This window comes from Callionymus lyra, chromosome 12, assembly GCF_982586985.1.
Source record: "Callionymus lyra chromosome 12, fCalLyr1.hap1.1, whole genome shotgun sequence".
NCBI lineage: Eukaryota > Metazoa > Chordata > Actinopteri > Syngnathiformes > Callionymidae > Callionymus > Callionymus lyra.
Window position 1 is genome coordinate 12,430,390 of NC_141829.1, and position 17,126 is coordinate 12,447,515.

At 36.8% G+C, this 17,126-nt stretch overlaps 1 protein-coding gene across 3 annotated transcripts in view; it reads left to right on the forward strand.

The window, feature by feature from the left end:
- The first annotated feature begins 5,089 nt into the window (after nt 1–5,089).
- raph1a (Ras association (RalGDS/AF-6) and pleckstrin homology domains 1a) overlaps nt 5,090–17,126 on the forward strand; it is a 59,176-nt gene continuing 47,139 nt past the window's right edge. For 2 of the 3 annotated variants that reach the window (XR_015713169.1, XM_087803820.1), the window contains exon 1: nt 5,090–5,273. The gene's annotated coding sequence lies outside the window, so the exon portion shown is untranslated. The remainder of the gene's footprint in view (nt 5,274–17,126) is intronic. The other variant, XM_087803821.1, reaches the window with a different exon arrangement.

The following is a 17,126-nucleotide window of genomic DNA, read 5'->3' on the forward strand; positions in this document are numbered from 1 at the left end:
TCTGTCCGGGATCATTGATGATTTTTGTTTCGTTACCTAGAATCCAAAAAGTTACTGAAGTGACAAAACACACACATACTTTTAAGCTTTTCGTCTTAACAGTGTACGATACAATGTGAGGTGTAAATATCAGACTAGTCACACATCATTAAAAGAGTAGATCGTGCATTTAAACTACAACACTATTGGCCCCAAAATCGACCCCTGAGGTACTCCAGAATCTCTTCAAAACAAGGAGGAAAGGAACTTACGTAGCAGAATGTCTGCTGCTTGTCCAGACGCGAAACATACAATCAACACAACACAAAAAACAAGAGACATCGTGTTGTTGTAAAGATGTTTGAAGGTGCTGGTGTGATCCTACCTACCCTTGTCTGATTCTCTATAGAAAAAAATGTTCCATTAAGCTCTGACACACTTCCTGTTTCAGATAAAACCACGGACGCACACATGAACACGTATGATATGGAGCAGAAATTCAACTCAATACTGCAATGAGAAAAAATACTGCAAAAATAAAAATATGATTGAACATAAAAGTGTATCAGAAATATTTTGACATTACTTTTTTCACATTTGTCTGTGTGTATATATATATATATATATACAGTACTGTGCAAAAGTTTTAGGCATGTGTGAGAAAATGCTCTAAACTAAGAATGCTTTCAAAAATGTAAGTGTTCATAGTTTAATTGCACAAATTATAACAAAATGCAGTGAATGAACAGAAGAGAAATGTCAATCAAATCAATATTTGGTGTGACCACCCTTTGCCTTCGAAACAGCATCAATTCTTCCAGGTACACTTGCAGAGTTTTTGAAGGAACTCGGCTGGTAGGTTGTTCCAAACACATTGGAGAACTAACCACAGATGTAGATGTAGACTTTCTCAAATCCTTCCGTCTCTTCTTGTAATACCAGACCGACTTCAGGAAGTTGATATCAGGGCTCTGTGGGGTCCATACCATCACTTCCTGGACTTCTTCTTTACGCTGAAGATATTTCTTAATGATGATCATTGATACCATTCATCCTGAACAAATCTACAACTCCATTTGCAGAAAAGCAGCCCCAAACTTGCAAGGAACCTCCACCATGTCTCACTGTTGTCTGTAGACACTCATTATTGTAGCGCTCTCCAGTGCTTCTGCGAACAAACTTCTGCTTCAGCCAAATATATCAAATGTTATTCATCAGTCCAGAGCACCTGCTGCCATTTTTCCCCAGTTCCTATGTTTTCGTTCATAGTTGAGTTGCTTGGCCTTGTTTCCATGTCGGAAGAATGGCTTTTTGGCTGCAAGTCTTTCATGAAGAAACTTCTGGACAGACTTCTCCGGGCAGTAGATGGACGTAGCAGAGTTTCTGCAAAGGGTAGTAACAACAAATATTGATTTGATTTAGATTTCTCTTTTGTTCGCTCACTTTGCATTTTGTAAATTGATTAAAATAAACAATTATTATTTATATTTTTTAAAGCATTTTTAGTTTAAAGCATTTTTTCACTCCTGCCTAAAACTTTCGAACAGTACTGTACATATATATTTAATTTCAGGAGTGCAAGAAATGAAGATCAACTTCCTTATGCTGTGAAAACTACACAGTGGAGCTTCAAATTTTGAATTTTGAATCGAAAATCGGAAAAAGAAAACGAGGCGTTTTTCTTTTTTTAATATGTGCATAAGGTTTTGAAAAAACAAAAACGTTTTTTTTTTTTTAAATTAAAATACATCCATAAAATTGGATTTTGCATTGATTTTATATTTTTACTAGCAGAAAAACTTGAACAATAAAACGTATGTTAATCCAAAATAAAAAAAAACGGTAGACTTTTTATAATCCGCAAGCTATTCACATGCGCATGTGCAGTAGCCACCAGTGACAGCCGTTTGTTCAGTAAATATTATTTAGACGAGAGAAGTTATGAAGATTAATATGGAGAAGGATGGTGATATGAAGAACTACAATGTTGTTCCAAGCTAATAAATAAGATAAATAAGATACGCTGTATAGTTCTAATGAATATGACTCCACTAGAGTCATTACGTCACCAGCCACGAACGTCACATACGTCACTGAACCTTCAGTTCCTGTTACACGAGTCAACCCACATTGAAGATTAAAAATTAAAATTGAGGATAAATAAATTCGTGGCCTTTTTCCGACAATGTATTGATTTTTTATAAAGATGCCATTAAATTGGAATTTCATTTCCGGTTTAAAAAATGAAAATAAAAAAAAATGGCCAGAAATCGCGTTTCAAATGTATATTGAATGAACGGAAGGTACAAGAACCCTGTAGGTGGTTATGGAAGTATATAGGAATATTTAATGGTTAAATTAAACATTTCAAATGTTAAAATCTGATTTTTTTTTTATTATTCATAGGTTTGGGTTTTTTAAGCATTTAATTATTTTTAATAATTGAATTCGATCATTTCTATATTGAAGGGTTGGATTTGTTAAAAAAGAAAAAAAGAGATAATAATGATAATATAAAACACCATAATAAAAATAATTTTGATGTTAATATTAAAATCATTCAAAATTACATTTTATAAATTCTGCTTTTTTCATTTCGTAGCCTTTTTAATTCCATATGAAAATGACTGTATAATATGAAAGTGAAACCAGACATTACCAATAGAGTTCCGAGCTTAATCGAACTACTAGCGAACCACAGACGATAAGACGGATATGTTTTTGGTATATCTGAATTATTATAATTAGTACATCGAACTTGTCCATGGACCTTCCGTTTATTCTATTTTTAATTTTGAAAATCAAAAATTTGCAAATTTGGATGTGTGTAGCAGGTTTTAAAAAACCAAATACGTTTTTTTTTTCATTAAAATACAGCCATAAAATGGGATTTGGCCTTGTTTTTCTATTGTGGATTTGTGTACTCGCAGGAAAAAATGGAATAATCCAATGTATGTTGATCCGACATTAAAAAACAGGGAGACTTATATCACTAATATAAACTTTACAGACGTATCTCTGTCTCAAAAGTATTAGTGAGAATTGTCGCTGCTGGTCGATCGAAGTGCAGAGAGAACTGCAGTACTCTTTCTCACCACAAGGGGTGAACCGAGTTATTTCCAGCGAACCAAAAATCTTTTTTTTTTTTTTAATAATTTGAATGGATAATGGATATTTTATTAAAGAATAGAGCAACATAATTTGAACAATAACGCAATTGACTGTAATTTAAAATTAAATGTGTGTTGCACACGTCTCTTTCTTCACAGTAAGATTTTTTTGGACACAAGAAGAAGGCTGCATTGGAGAAGGAATATGTTTTTGGATGCATTTTCATAAATAATATAAATAATATGCGCTGTAAAGTTATTATAAATGTGACTTCAGAAAAGACCTTCCTTACGTTACCAGTCATGTGCCTCACACACGTCACGTCACTTCCTGCTACACGAATCATTCCGCGCAGACTAAAGATTTAAGATACAAACATTTAAAATGTAAATATAGGAATTTGAAGCCTTTCCCTAAAAAATGTCCTAAAAGGATTTTTATTGATGTATTTTTTCAAAATTTAATTTAGAATGAACGGAAGGTACAGGACCCAAATTCTGTCCAAAAAAATAGTTTAATAAAACAAATTCAACCTTTAAATACAAAACATTCTGAATAAACATTTTTTTTAAATAATAATTGAATTACTTCAAATTTAATTTTCTAATGGCACTGTTATATTTTTAATTAATTATCGAGAAAACTCAACTGTGTTTGTGTTCAGTCTTTTGCCACAAGGTGTCGCTCTTACTTCACACTCAGCTGACCTGCTGTCATTCGGGGACAAAAACTCCCAGAGAAGAAACGATGGAATATCGTCGCCACAAGTTGGACTGACCTTCAAAATAAAGCGCGTCCCTGTGAAGGAAACAAGGAGTGAATGGTTTGAATCTCTGTGTTCAGCAGGACAAGAGACAGAAGACAGCGGGGACGCGCTTAACATGCATGCGCGCACCCGGTGAGTTTTTTGGGTTCCGGTGCTGCACTATGTATATGTCAAGGCGGTGTTCTGAAAACGGAAATGCAACAGCGACGGCTTCAAAATAAAAATGTAACACCATTCACAGGTTTCACTTAATCTTCATACTTTTGTGTATTTTTCCAAATATGTTATTGATTTACTTAGAATTTCCAAGAGGATTTGGACTGTTTGAGAGTACATGGATGTATGTTTTGTATATTTCAATCTATAAATGATGACTTTGGTGATACATATATGCCTAATAAATATATAAGTTTAATGTCACATGTAAAAAATTGTGATTCATGCACGACCTGTAGTTCAACAAGATAAAAAGACTAGCATCGTGTACTTGCCATAAGTTGCCAATTAATGAATACGCTTATCTTTCAAACATCTTTTTAAACATGTTATTATTTTCAAACATAGAAAAGAATAGATTAAATAGAAAAGATGAAGCCAAATAAATAAAACTTAACAAAAACGAGTATAAAGAAGTAAAAAATATATATACTGTATATATATTTCTACACAGATATCCATAAATGTACACGTTACATATATATTATAAATACACATTATTACAGTGTATAGTACAATGTATATATAAATAATATAAGATATCCATGTAAATATAAGCATACACACTAAGTTATTTTTATTATTATTATTATTATCCCCCACTATGTATAGAATATATTCATTTAATTGCAATACAGCCTTCAACATTCTTTTTCTAGATTGGTTCCTTTCTCATCCTCCGTTATCAAATCATTTTTTATCAATAGGACTAAAATTGTAAATATAACTGAGTTATTTGTGTCTCCCCTAAATGTCTTTTAAGTTACTTGTGATTTTATTTAATTATTTCTAATTTAAAGTATTATATATTAAAAGAGAGATCTATTTTAAATATTGGACACGTATGTGATTCATTTACACCCTTCAGTTGATTTAGGAAATACATCCTTTTTTTTTTTAAATCACTGGTTTAAAATCTGGTGTTTTATTTTGAAAATCAAAACCGGAAGCGTAGGTCTCGCTCCCCCGTGCTTGACAGCAGTGGTAGCGGTGCTGGGTTCAGTGTGCCAGCAGCAGGGGAAACCAGGGGAAATCTGGGAAGAGGAGTCGGTCGAACCCGGGACTTAAACCGGCAGGAAATCCACACGAACCATTTTTTTTTCTTTTGCCCTTATCCTCCCGGGCCTGGACTCTCCCTCATCCCCGCGCCTCCGGGCCCCCACGCTGCAGGCTGCGGGGCTTCTCTCCGCGGAGCTGAACGGTGAGTAGTGCGACCCCCTCCTCCTCCTCCTCCTTCCATATAAACGCATCCTTTTACCCTCCAACGTTGTGTCCTCTCTCCGTCATTCCTGCCTCTTTGTTGTGGCTCCGAGCTGGACTCTGGTCCTTGAATTAACATCTGCTGCGATACAAGCCAATTAATCCCATTAGTCTCTGGGGTGGTGGTGGTGTGGGGGGTGACAGAGAAAAGGCTTTAGTGGATTTGATTCCGCTTTCAAATGCATTGTGTCACACATGGATTCACGGGTGCACCGGGAGCGTGTGCGCGAGGGGCCTCACGCCCGGCCTGGATGCGCAGGCTCGCCGGGCAGCGGCGGCGGCTGACAGCAGCGCCTCTCCTGCAGGAATATTTGGGTTTTTTTTTTCTCCTTCTTCTCGCTGCTGCTGCTGCTGCAGCTTTCAGAAGGCCAAGGCGTGCAGAGCTGACACCAGCAAGGCGTGGCATTCATCTGGCATCACACGCAAACATGGGCGTGTGTTTGGTGCTGCAGCTGCCACTCATGTGACTTCATAAATGATTAGTTCTAATTGATCCATAGCTTTTGTTGGCTCTTTTCAGTTCAGCCCTGACGCAGGCCCAGAACCGGTGTCAGAACCAGCAACTCTGGACACTAGTTTGCTCAGGATCAGGGTTTCCCAAACGTCACCAAGGCCCCCCCAAACACCATAAGCCTATAATGGAAAACACAGCAAATACTTAAAACATTTAAAGTAACATGTAGCAACAACACTTCCCTGAGGACCTTTTTTATTTATTTACTGTGACTGTTGTTAGGGATGTCAAGCCAAAATGTGAATGAAAACACGTTTTTCTGGAGATGGAATCTTGTTTACTATAACCACGCCCACTCTGCTGCGATAGGTCGAGCGTCAGGGTATGTCACCGCACATCGTCGATCCCGGAAGTCTCCGATCTCCGAGGGACTCGTTGTATAAACAAAGCGGGGGTGTGATTACAGATGGCAGGAGGAGCCGTTACTACGTGATGATGGACGCCGTTCGCCCAGATTTCAGACAGGGGGGGGGAGAACTTGGTGAAGCAGTGACTTGTCCCAGTTTCTCAGGGTGAGAGGAGGTACAATTGTGAACTTGAGAATCCGAAGACTTGGGCAGCTTGCGTGTTGTATGTTCAGGAAAAATGGTTGAACAGTAATTTACTTTAATTTTTGAAAAAAACACTTCTCTAGATGACTTTCTTCCACCCGTGAAGATTTCTGACTCTCTTGAATATAATGTAATAAACTTGAAAGTGGCATAAAGGCGACTGTCGGCCGCAACCCACTTATTCAGAAACTGCACTAACATGTTAAGAACACAAACTCATTTCTAGCTATTCTGATTCTATTTCTGTTTTTTGGAAAGTACAATTTTAGTTTGTAGTACAGTGACCCCTCGCTATATCGGGGGGTTCACCGACCCCGGGATTACATCACTGACCTTACAACTGCCATGATGCCTTTCTACACACTGCTCTATTTAGGGACGTATGATTGGTCGCTACAATAGTTTAATTTAAATTATACGTGAATATTTTTATGTCAAAAGTGATCGGTTGGCTGGGCGGCAAAGCACTGGTGGAGCTGCTCTGGGCAGGGTTTTCTGGAGGGTTGACTCCTCCTAGTCAATATTGATTTTGCAAGCTCAACTATGACTCCTTATTACTTTCCCAGGAGTGAAAGTACCAGATACTTCTTTTGTAGCTTCTTACTTAGTACACATAGGCTTCTACACTGAACCATTATTTTCCCCTGAAATCAACCCCTTCCACATGCCCTTGAGCAAACGCCTAAACGTGCAAAGTGAGGGTAATTAATGTGCCGTTGTGTTTGCGTCAGAGCTGAAGCGTAATCGTAGCGACGTAGAATCCGCATCTTGCACGAGTACTCGCTCCATAACTGGGGCAGACTTCCCGTCTCCCTGTGGTGTCGGAGGGTTAACTGGGGTATAAAAAAGCCCTGTGTCCTACTTTAACTCCGAGCTGCCCGGATACAGTGAGACCCTCAATTAAATATGACTGTGGTTCAAGTGAGCCCGCAACACTGAGGAAAAACCCTGGCAGCTGTTGTTGTTTTTTAATCCATCGAAATTAACATTTATTAACATTATCCTCGCATTATGTTAGTCAGCGGAAACATGTCGGTGTTAAGTATATTATCTCTTATCTACTTGGCACAATATGTTTTTTTTAATCTCTGAATCATATTTAATGTTGTTGCATTATTTCTGTTATTTCTTAATTTGTTTTTATTGTTATTGTTTTGGCTAAACAAAACAAAACTAGTAAAAAAAAATTGTAGTTGTGGTCTTGCACTCCTATTAATTGCAATAAATATATCTATAGATATGCAATATGCAATATATTGTATAATATATATATATATATCTATATTTATCTATATTTATGATATATCTATACATATATATCTGGAACTCCTGTTGTGTTATCAGTGTTATCTTGACCTTTAAAGTATATACTTTATTGAATATTGGTTCGATTGTTTAAGCGCTTTGTGACCCTGGTCTGGAAAAGCGCTATATAAATAAAAATTACTTACTTACTTACTTACTATAGAAACTATTATTCTCATATTTATGTAGTCTGATTATTTTTACATGTATATATTATCATTGTTATTCCAAGATATTCACAGTTTAATGTTATTCATATGGATTAATAATATGTTTAACGACATTGTCCTTGATCCAAAGTATCTGATTTAGATCTAAGTCCCCTGTTTATTTTGTATTTATCTTTATTAGTCCACAAAAAAGACTAAATTCCTGTGTGAATCTACCAAGCTGGTCGTGTCTCTTGTTTTGACGCTGGTGTGTAATATTTGGAACCTTCAGATCGGCTCGTCTCCGGGGATGTTGGTGTCGATCTCTGTACATTCCTCTGCTGCAAGATATCTTTTTTTATTTTCACACACATGGGATTCGTTCATGGTTCTCAGCCAGTTTGATATATTGAATTTAAAAGTTAGAAAAGATACACGTTTATAATTTAAAAATTGAATATAAATGCGTGATACATGTTACACTATAAATAAAATTCATTGATTATAAGATATGTTGATAATAAAATCAATCAGTTGTGGTTTATAGAATAAATAACTAAATGTACTGCAGTTAAGTGAGTGTTATCTGCTATTAGTTATTCTGTTATTATTGTCAGAATATTATTATTCTGTTCTATATTAATATTTGTATCCTTTGTCTTTATTATTTGTCATTGATCTATGTTCTTTATCATTAGACTTAGATTGTATCATATTGTTCTTTCTCTTTAATTCTCTTTGTTCTTGTTCTTATTTCTATTTTTATGAATAATTGCTGTATTGTTGTGTCTACTTGAAAAAAAAAAAAAATTTCTTGGCGTTATCTTGACCTTTTTAGTATATATTCTTTTTAGTATTGTTTTGATTTTTTAAGCGCTTTGTGACCCCGGTCTAGAAAAGCGCTCTATAAATATAAATTACTTACTAACTTACTTACTTTCCAAGAAAACTTTAAAAATGTGTGGTTTTTTTTTTTGGTACTTTTTAACTTCTGGCAAATTTTCAAGAGATTATTTCCTTTGTGAGTTCTGATTTAATTATGTTTTTTAAACACACACACTTTTTTATTGTTAAAAATCATAGATGTGTTTTATTTCCATGACTTTCAGCTAGCTAAGACTAATGCTATGCTAGATAGCTCATTAGCTATCTAGCATAGCATTAGTCTTGCGGGTAAAATCCTGTCAGTCAAGCTGCTAATAGTTTAATAACCGTCTTGTTATCAGAGACAACGATAAGTAATTAGCAGCATAACTTCGCCGCCCGGGGTCAAACCGTCTTGTCAGTTTTTAACATCTGCGCTTCTGGTCACGACTTGTTTTTGTTTCCTTTGGCAGCGCCACGGTCGTTAAAAAAAAACAGATTCTTATTACATCTGTATCAGCTGCTGTCGACTGAGCACATCACCGTCTGTGTGGAAAAGTCATTTTTTTTTATCCTCCTCAGGAAATTCCTCTTCCTCCCCGGAGTGAGAGGGGAAACGACACAAACCAGTCACGGATATTTGTATGTCGTTTAGTCACTTTTTTTTGTGTTGCACTGCAGACATCTGAGATCTAATGGTCAGTGCGGGTCCATTACGACAAGAATGCAACATCGTGTTGTGCTTTCACGTTAGATATCGAGCGCATAAAAGCATCCTGAGTCGGACTCGGACTCGAGACGTCCGATCAAATGTTGTGCATTAGTGGCTCGTTCTGCTGCGTCACCGACACTCACTGTGTGTCCGGCATCGCTCCTTCACCGGCTTTAATGCGAGCGCTTATGTAAACTAATAAAAGATTTCCTGGCAGACTCCAGTTCCCGATGATTTGTTACAACGGTAGATTCCAAAAGCACATCCTTGGATGTGATTCTGTGCAGTGATTGACAGCTCATGGGTTCTGCATCTCTATTTGTAGCAGGGAGTTGTCAATCTGTTTCTTAGAGGGATCCAAACTTCAAAATCTATAACCAAACACTAAAAATGATTCAAAATACTTGCATACATCAGTGATACAATTCTACCTTTTTTGATCCACCATTTTGACTTTCCACTAACTTTAGACCTACCCTCAGTAGATTTACCTTCTTTTTTTAGGAGCGACTCAAGAAATCTTTTTGCACCCCAAAGCTTACGTCTACTAGGGCGAGTGTAGCACAGCAAGTCTTGACATATTGTTGGTTAACTTAAACTGTTGCTGTACATTATGGGACCATCTATTAAACCATGTAATATTAATATCTTGACATTTTTTCTAAACTATGCCAATTTCATTGTGACAGATTGATTTGACCCCTAAAACTAGTTTATTTAATGATTAAAAATAAAGAAATTTCAAAATTATTTTTTATTTTTGACCCAAAATTAACATTATTAATATCAAATATCTCTTTATTTGTTAATTGCTTAAATATTTATTTTATGTGAATCACAAAAGTTTTTCCTACTATTATTATCTTGTTCTTCACTTAAATAACAAGTGTTTATTTGAAATTAAAATAATGTTGCATTTATATTCTTCGTATATATATGTATAAATGTGTATGTGTTTGTGTGTTTGATACTATATTTTTAAGAAGCTGCTTGGGATCATTATTTTTAGCTGCAAGCTAATAGCTAATAGCTGAGATGATCAGCCAATCAGCACGCAGGATACTGAACACACGGTTTTTAATCATGATCATTGAAGTTTTGAAGTCGACTCTGGTGAGTTCTGTGCTTTAATAACATCCAACAAACTGATTCACAAGCTTCTGTAGAAACTCTTGTTGGGTTTTCTGGGGTTTTGGAAGTAGTTTCAAGTGATGCTCCCAAGATGCTGATTGGTCCAAACCACACTCCTTCCACAGCAGAACCGCTCATCACAGCGTGTTTTTGTTTTTGTTTATACAGTCAGCAGGAGGTTTTTAGCTCGATGCAGCTTTGTCCACCATTCGATGCTAAACTCCTGACCAGTATGTTGTTTTCTATCGTTGATCCTCCTTCTTGAATCCTCTTGACCAGGCAGGTGACTGTAGAAGATGCTCTTGTCCATAATGTCTGTATGCTAGCTGCTAGTTAGCATTGCTTCATCGCTAACACATTAATAAGCTAACGTTGCTGGCAACATTTAGTGTACTCCTAAATCTTCCCCTGTTGTCTGTGTTTTGTGAGTTAGTATATTTATTCAGTAAAATTTCAAATAGGTACATTAGCATGATGGCTAGTTTAGCATAGCCTTGCTAGCTGCAACAGAAACCACTCATTTTTTTGGTAATAACCAATTATTTCACTTGCTAAAAACGTATTTTATTAATTTTCCACCTCTTCATTTGAAATAAGCTTAAATAATGAAATAATCTGAATAAATCATTTGACTTTTTCAAGATAATATTCATGTGCTGAGGTTAGCTAGGTGCTAACCAAACAACTCAATGACGGCTGATGTAGAAATCACTACCATGCAATTAATGAGCTAACTAGGTCACATTTGTATTGTAAAATGTGCTTCATTTGACTAGTTTTATCTATCTATTTTACTATAATTATATATTATTTAATTCTATCTTTAACTTGATAATGAAATGTTTGCTAAAAATAACATTATTTAATAAAAATAACTGACTATTTACTTTTTTTAAAAGCTAAATATACTTTCAATTCCTGAAATAAAGTAATTTCATGTATTTTTATATACACAACTACTATACTATACTATATAGCTAATCATGAGGTCCCACCTTTTTTTTTTGTGATCTCCTTAATCCCAACTTTCATGTAGCATAGGTTGACATTTACCTGTTTAAAGTGTGTCCCTGGAATCTTTCCATATGTGTTAAAACAGGCAGTTTGTTAGTAAAATCTGGTTTTAGTTGCTGATGGCCTTTTCAACAGTGGACAGAGGTCAGCAAGGACACACTTACTACTAATTTGTGTGACTAATGTTGTGTGTTTTTTTTAGGCCACAGTTGTTATTGTTTCCTGTATTGTACCACTTTTGACATACACTGACCACTGCGGAACACGAGAGGGTTGGTGACAGATTACAAGCCCACAATGTGAGGTCTGGACGATCATGATTGATTTTACCAAATTGCCTAATTTAGTGTTTTCTGTGGTTCTTTTAAGCAAATAGAGCACAAGGCTTCGACCTCCCAGTGCTCACAGCCCTGCCTCGTCTGAGCTTTGGCTGTTTTAAATAATGAAACCGAAGCTGCAAATGAGTCACTTTAAATGTGGATTAATGAGTCAAAGTCTTGCGACAGGATGCTGTTGGAGTCGTGACTCGTGTGTCAACCCTGCAGGGTCATGCTGCCAGAGACCAAGTCTAATACGCTGGTGAAACTGACCAGTCTAGGTGGGTCGAGTCGACGCCGGATCCAGGAGAACGGAGCGAGTGAAAAGGAGTTTCGAGTGTTTGAAGGAACACACACTGCTCAGCTGAGTGTTGTTGAAGAAGGTGTGTTGGCGTTGGTTCGTGTGTGCGTTGGCATCAGTGCGTCTTCTCTGCTGTTTGTTGTTAAAACAGTCGTGTCGGCAGACTGGAGCGAGTCAGTCAGCGTTGCACATACATACACACTTTTTTAAATTAAAGATTAAACTCACCTCCAGATGAAGCTCCAGTGAATTTATATAAATGACATCAGCAGCTGTTCACGACCTCATGAATAATATGATCCTAAGATGATTTATACATTATTATTTAAAAATTATTAAACAAAAGTTGAAAGGTTTTTGGCAAAACAAATGAAATATATTCCGATGGAGGTATGCGGTCACATGACACATGTAAGGAAGTTAAAAAATGTTCAGTGATTCAGTAGTTCCCTCTTTTTTGCTTAAAACACAATGTTCTTATGAATGTAGCCATTAGCTTAGTCATGTGTTTAGACAAGGACATATTTCTTCAGTTTTCCCTTTGCAACAACGGGTGACCTTTTGTTTTTTAGAGGGCAACATTTGATGATGTAAAACATTTTTTACATCATAGTTTTTTTAAATCGGTTTTATATTTTAAATATTGTTTATAAAATAAAATCATCCGATTTAATTTATTTTTTAGAATTTTCATGCACATTTTCACAGCATTTTTTTCTAGTTTACAATTTAACTGTCCATAGCTTAAGGAACAATGAGATCCTTCGAGATTCCGGCAATGACTAAGGACGAGAGGATACAGTTGACTCCAGCAGCTTTTAAAGCTGATGTTTGGAAATATTTTGGTTTCAAAACAAATTAAAGCAGTTACGACTTGGTCAAGAGCCATGTGGTCAGTCATTTCTGCAACACCAGAGTCCAGTTCTCGACAATACTACGAATATATCCTTGTGACTTCAGTATCAATATATATTGTATCATTCCCCTCTATCGTGATACGTATCGTATCTAAAGATTCTTGCCAATACACACCCCTATCTCCAACCAGTTCAACACGAAATGTGTACTTCTTTAAAGGTTTAACAACTAAGTATGGACAGTTTGCAGCATAAGATCTTGTTTAATTATATTTAATATATATATTTCATATTGTGTAGTATTTGAAAAGTGTAATTTTTGCAATTAAACCTGTGTATTTTACATAATATAGTTTAATAATGTAGTTTATAACTGAGACCATGGGCAGGAAATCCACTAAAGGGTCCTTGCAATGGACCCCTGATAAGGAAACAAAGGTTTTAAAACTCATTTTTTGGTAAATATACAGCATAAATTTCGACACAGCTCTGGCAATATTGTCCATAAGAATGAAGTCTATGGTCATAAATCATGGTTTTGCTATATTTTACAGATATATTCTACAGTAGTTGTCAATGTTACATGATGAATGAACATCTTATGACCTCTGTGCTGCTGCTTCATTTATATACACAACAAAAGCATATCAAAAGCATAGCTTCATTACATAGTGTTTGTATTTTAGTTTCCTCAACAATATCACCGTCGTCTTTTCATCTCTGCGTCAAACAAACAGCTCCACAAATGTGTGGAACTAATAACACACAGTCGTCTTGTCTACTGTAGCCTTACTCAGACCTCCTTCTTGGAAAATGTTATCTCATTTCTCCTTTTTCTTTTTTCTTTTTTAACAAGTCTTATTTTCCTCGCTTGTGTTTTTCCTCTGAGGTTCTTGTCAGAAGCCAAGTGGCTCTTTCTATTACACTCCTTTTTTTTTTTTGGTCTTCCGGTGGTGATGCAGGACCAGGATGTGCAGCTGGAAATCGGGACGTTGACTTTATGTAGAGCGACTTGTCTGCGTTCATGCGGATTTGAAGCAGTTGGATCTACATTTGTTGCTTAAAGGTCAGGGTGTACCGGCACAGAAACATTGGACACTGAAGTGGAGGAGACAGCTCAGTGGAAATTCTTATTTGGCGATAGTTATTATAGGAGGAGAGGAAGTGGAATTATTCAGGTGGTAAATGCCAGTGATGTCATGTGTGGGTTTTTTTTATTTATAAGGGTTGTTAGTCAACCTTGAGCTGACGCACATCCTCCAGTGTTCAGATGGAGTTTAAATGAAGACCAAATACTCTTAATTTTTTTAAAAGGAGTGGACCGGGCAATCGATTCCTGACCGCCCGTAAAGAGAAAAATAATTGACTTTCTGTTCTATTGATTATTACTGGGAAAAACATCATCAGTCTGTGACTCTTGACAAGTCAAGACACTTGTTTCAGTGAAGATTACTCAAAAATGAAACCGGTAAACTAGGGAAACTGAGTGTAAACTAGGGCTGCACGATGTATTGAAAAAATATCGTTATTGTGATATTGGCTTGTGCGATATGCATATCGAAACCATTTGCGATAATTTATCATTTCTACTGTATAAATCAAGCATTTCTTAAATGCGCACTTCGACCAATCGGTGTCATGTTCCTTAAAGTTGTCAATTTGTACTTCTATGTCTTGTTGTCGTTTACGTCTCCGTCTGTCTGTGAGCTGTGCGGCGCAGCTTGCTAGGCTCGGTTGCTATGGTGACGCGTAAAATGAGGATAAACCCTTTATTTGGGAACTGAGAAGTCATAAACACTTGCTAGGTTCAAACCGATTCAAGTCCCGTGAAACTAAACGTAATAAATGATAATTTTCTCCGATCATGTCGGCATTGAAGCGCGGAAATAAACGTAAGGGAAATATCGCATTGTTTTCCTTATTTAAACCCCCAAACCTCCCCTACAGTTCCCGCGCCAGGCGTGTGTACATGGCTACATTTTTAGGTGTAAGAAAAAATTATCGCATTAATATTGATATCGCAATTCAAGACACCAGTATCGAATATCGCACTTATTTCCAATATCGTGCAGCCCTAGTGTAAACTAACTCTGTATGATATTTTTTTCTTTTTTTTCTTGAAGGTCAGTCTGTAAAACTAAACCGGTCTATAAGTATTTGTGTCTCAAGGACTAGTTGGATATTCCCAAAAATATTGGTAAAATTCTACATTTTTCCAGATCCAGCCAGGATTTCATGATACGAAGAGTCAATGTTTGTTTAAGTTAAATGAACAAAAACATCCCCATGAGCGGTTAAACATTCTCATCATAGACTAGATTAGCCGTTGTTTGCGATAAGCCACACCTTCTAAACAATCGTTGATATTAATAGAGAGGATGATGTCATCTGCGTGGGAAGGAAGGAGATCAAACAAGGTGTGCGTCGTTTATGTTGCGAGTCGGTGAACTTTGAAGCGCCGGTTTGAAAGTGCGAGTGTGTAAGTTGGCAGAGGGGATTGTTGGGAGTGTAAATGTAGGAAAAAAAAAGAAGGAGCTGTTTGTGCGGCCGTTGGACACGTGGGGTCTGGAGCAGCTACTGTTTTCTGTCCCGGATCCTTCACATGTGAAAACACTCGCTCACGCACGAGTCCAGACGCAGAACCTCCGAGGGCCGAGACACGCGGTCGACGGTGGAAAGTATTTCGAGTGGTCCTCCTGTCTGTCGACTTTAGTTTCACTCAGAAGGAAAAAAAACAAGATTTAGAGATTCATGGTTTGAATTCTTGGGAGTCAGAAAGTCACATTTGAAGAAATGGTTTGAGATCCATCTCCACTCAAACAGCAGCATAAATAACTTAAATATTTCTTATTAGAATCAGCCACAAACATATCAATTTCGCACATTTTAATCATAAATGCACATGCAACATTTCAACTATTTAGTACATTTTCAGATTAAGTGTGTGAGTGACTTGTTCAATCTTCATGCTGGTGGACGACGGTTGTTTTATGCGTCAGTGCGTTCGGTACAATCTGCTGGTTCCCGAGGGTACAATTGACTCATAATTGTTCCCAATGGAAGAAAGAAAACAGCTCTTTGTGAAGTCACTGCATCTGGAAATTACTCCGGATAAATGACTCTTATTGCCTTTTTAAACCTGAAGCTTTTTATTGCTCCCGAGTAATGAGATTTTCATGCGCAAACAAAAGTCGTCAAATTGAGGCCAAACATCTAATAATACATTGGTTTCCTGAAGCGTTTTTCAAGGTACCCCTGTAAAAAATTAAGATAACATACATACAGAACGAGATACAACAACCAGGCGAAATAGAAAGGAAAAAAGAGTGTTGTTGCTGGTATTGAAAAGATGGGTTTTGAGTTAATTTTTGAAAGATGGGAGTGAGTCAGCATTTGGAATGGCTGGAGGGGATGAAGTTCCAGAGCGCGGGGGCGGCGATCGCAAAAGCTCTGTCTCCAATGATGCGATATTTGGTTCTGGTGACTGAGGTTATGGTGTTGGTCTCAGTAGAGCGTGTTCGATGGCGATTGTTTCGGGCTTTGCATGACCTTCGCTCTACCAATTATGATCTAATAGTGTCCAGAAATGACATTTAAATACCAGATTTGAGACATTTAAGTTGAATTATGGTGTCAAGATCTGAGATCAAGAGTTTTCTGTAGATCATATGAACATGTTTCCAAAATCTGTTACTATTCCTGGACATTGCTTTTTTTGTCAACTCTTTCCTGGTCTCCATAATGCCTGAATAGAAATGTAAAAAGACCAACAATCCGATCTTTATCAAAGCATAACAAAAGAAGTGCGTGGTCTCCTTCTTGATGACCTTTTAAGATACGTTTCCAAGTGTTTTTCTTGCATGTCACTCGGTTTTTTTGTGCTTTGTGTCCTCATGTTTAACCTTTTCCTCACAAGAGCATGTTAATATAAAACGTTGAGTCATACCTCTCACACCTCCCTTGGCCGATGAATGACTGTGTTTCATTCAATGAAACAGCGCCTCTTGAATGTCGTCATTGACGATACGAAATATACAAGATTACAGAGGTGACCACTTCAGAGTGTAGTCCCAAAAAGT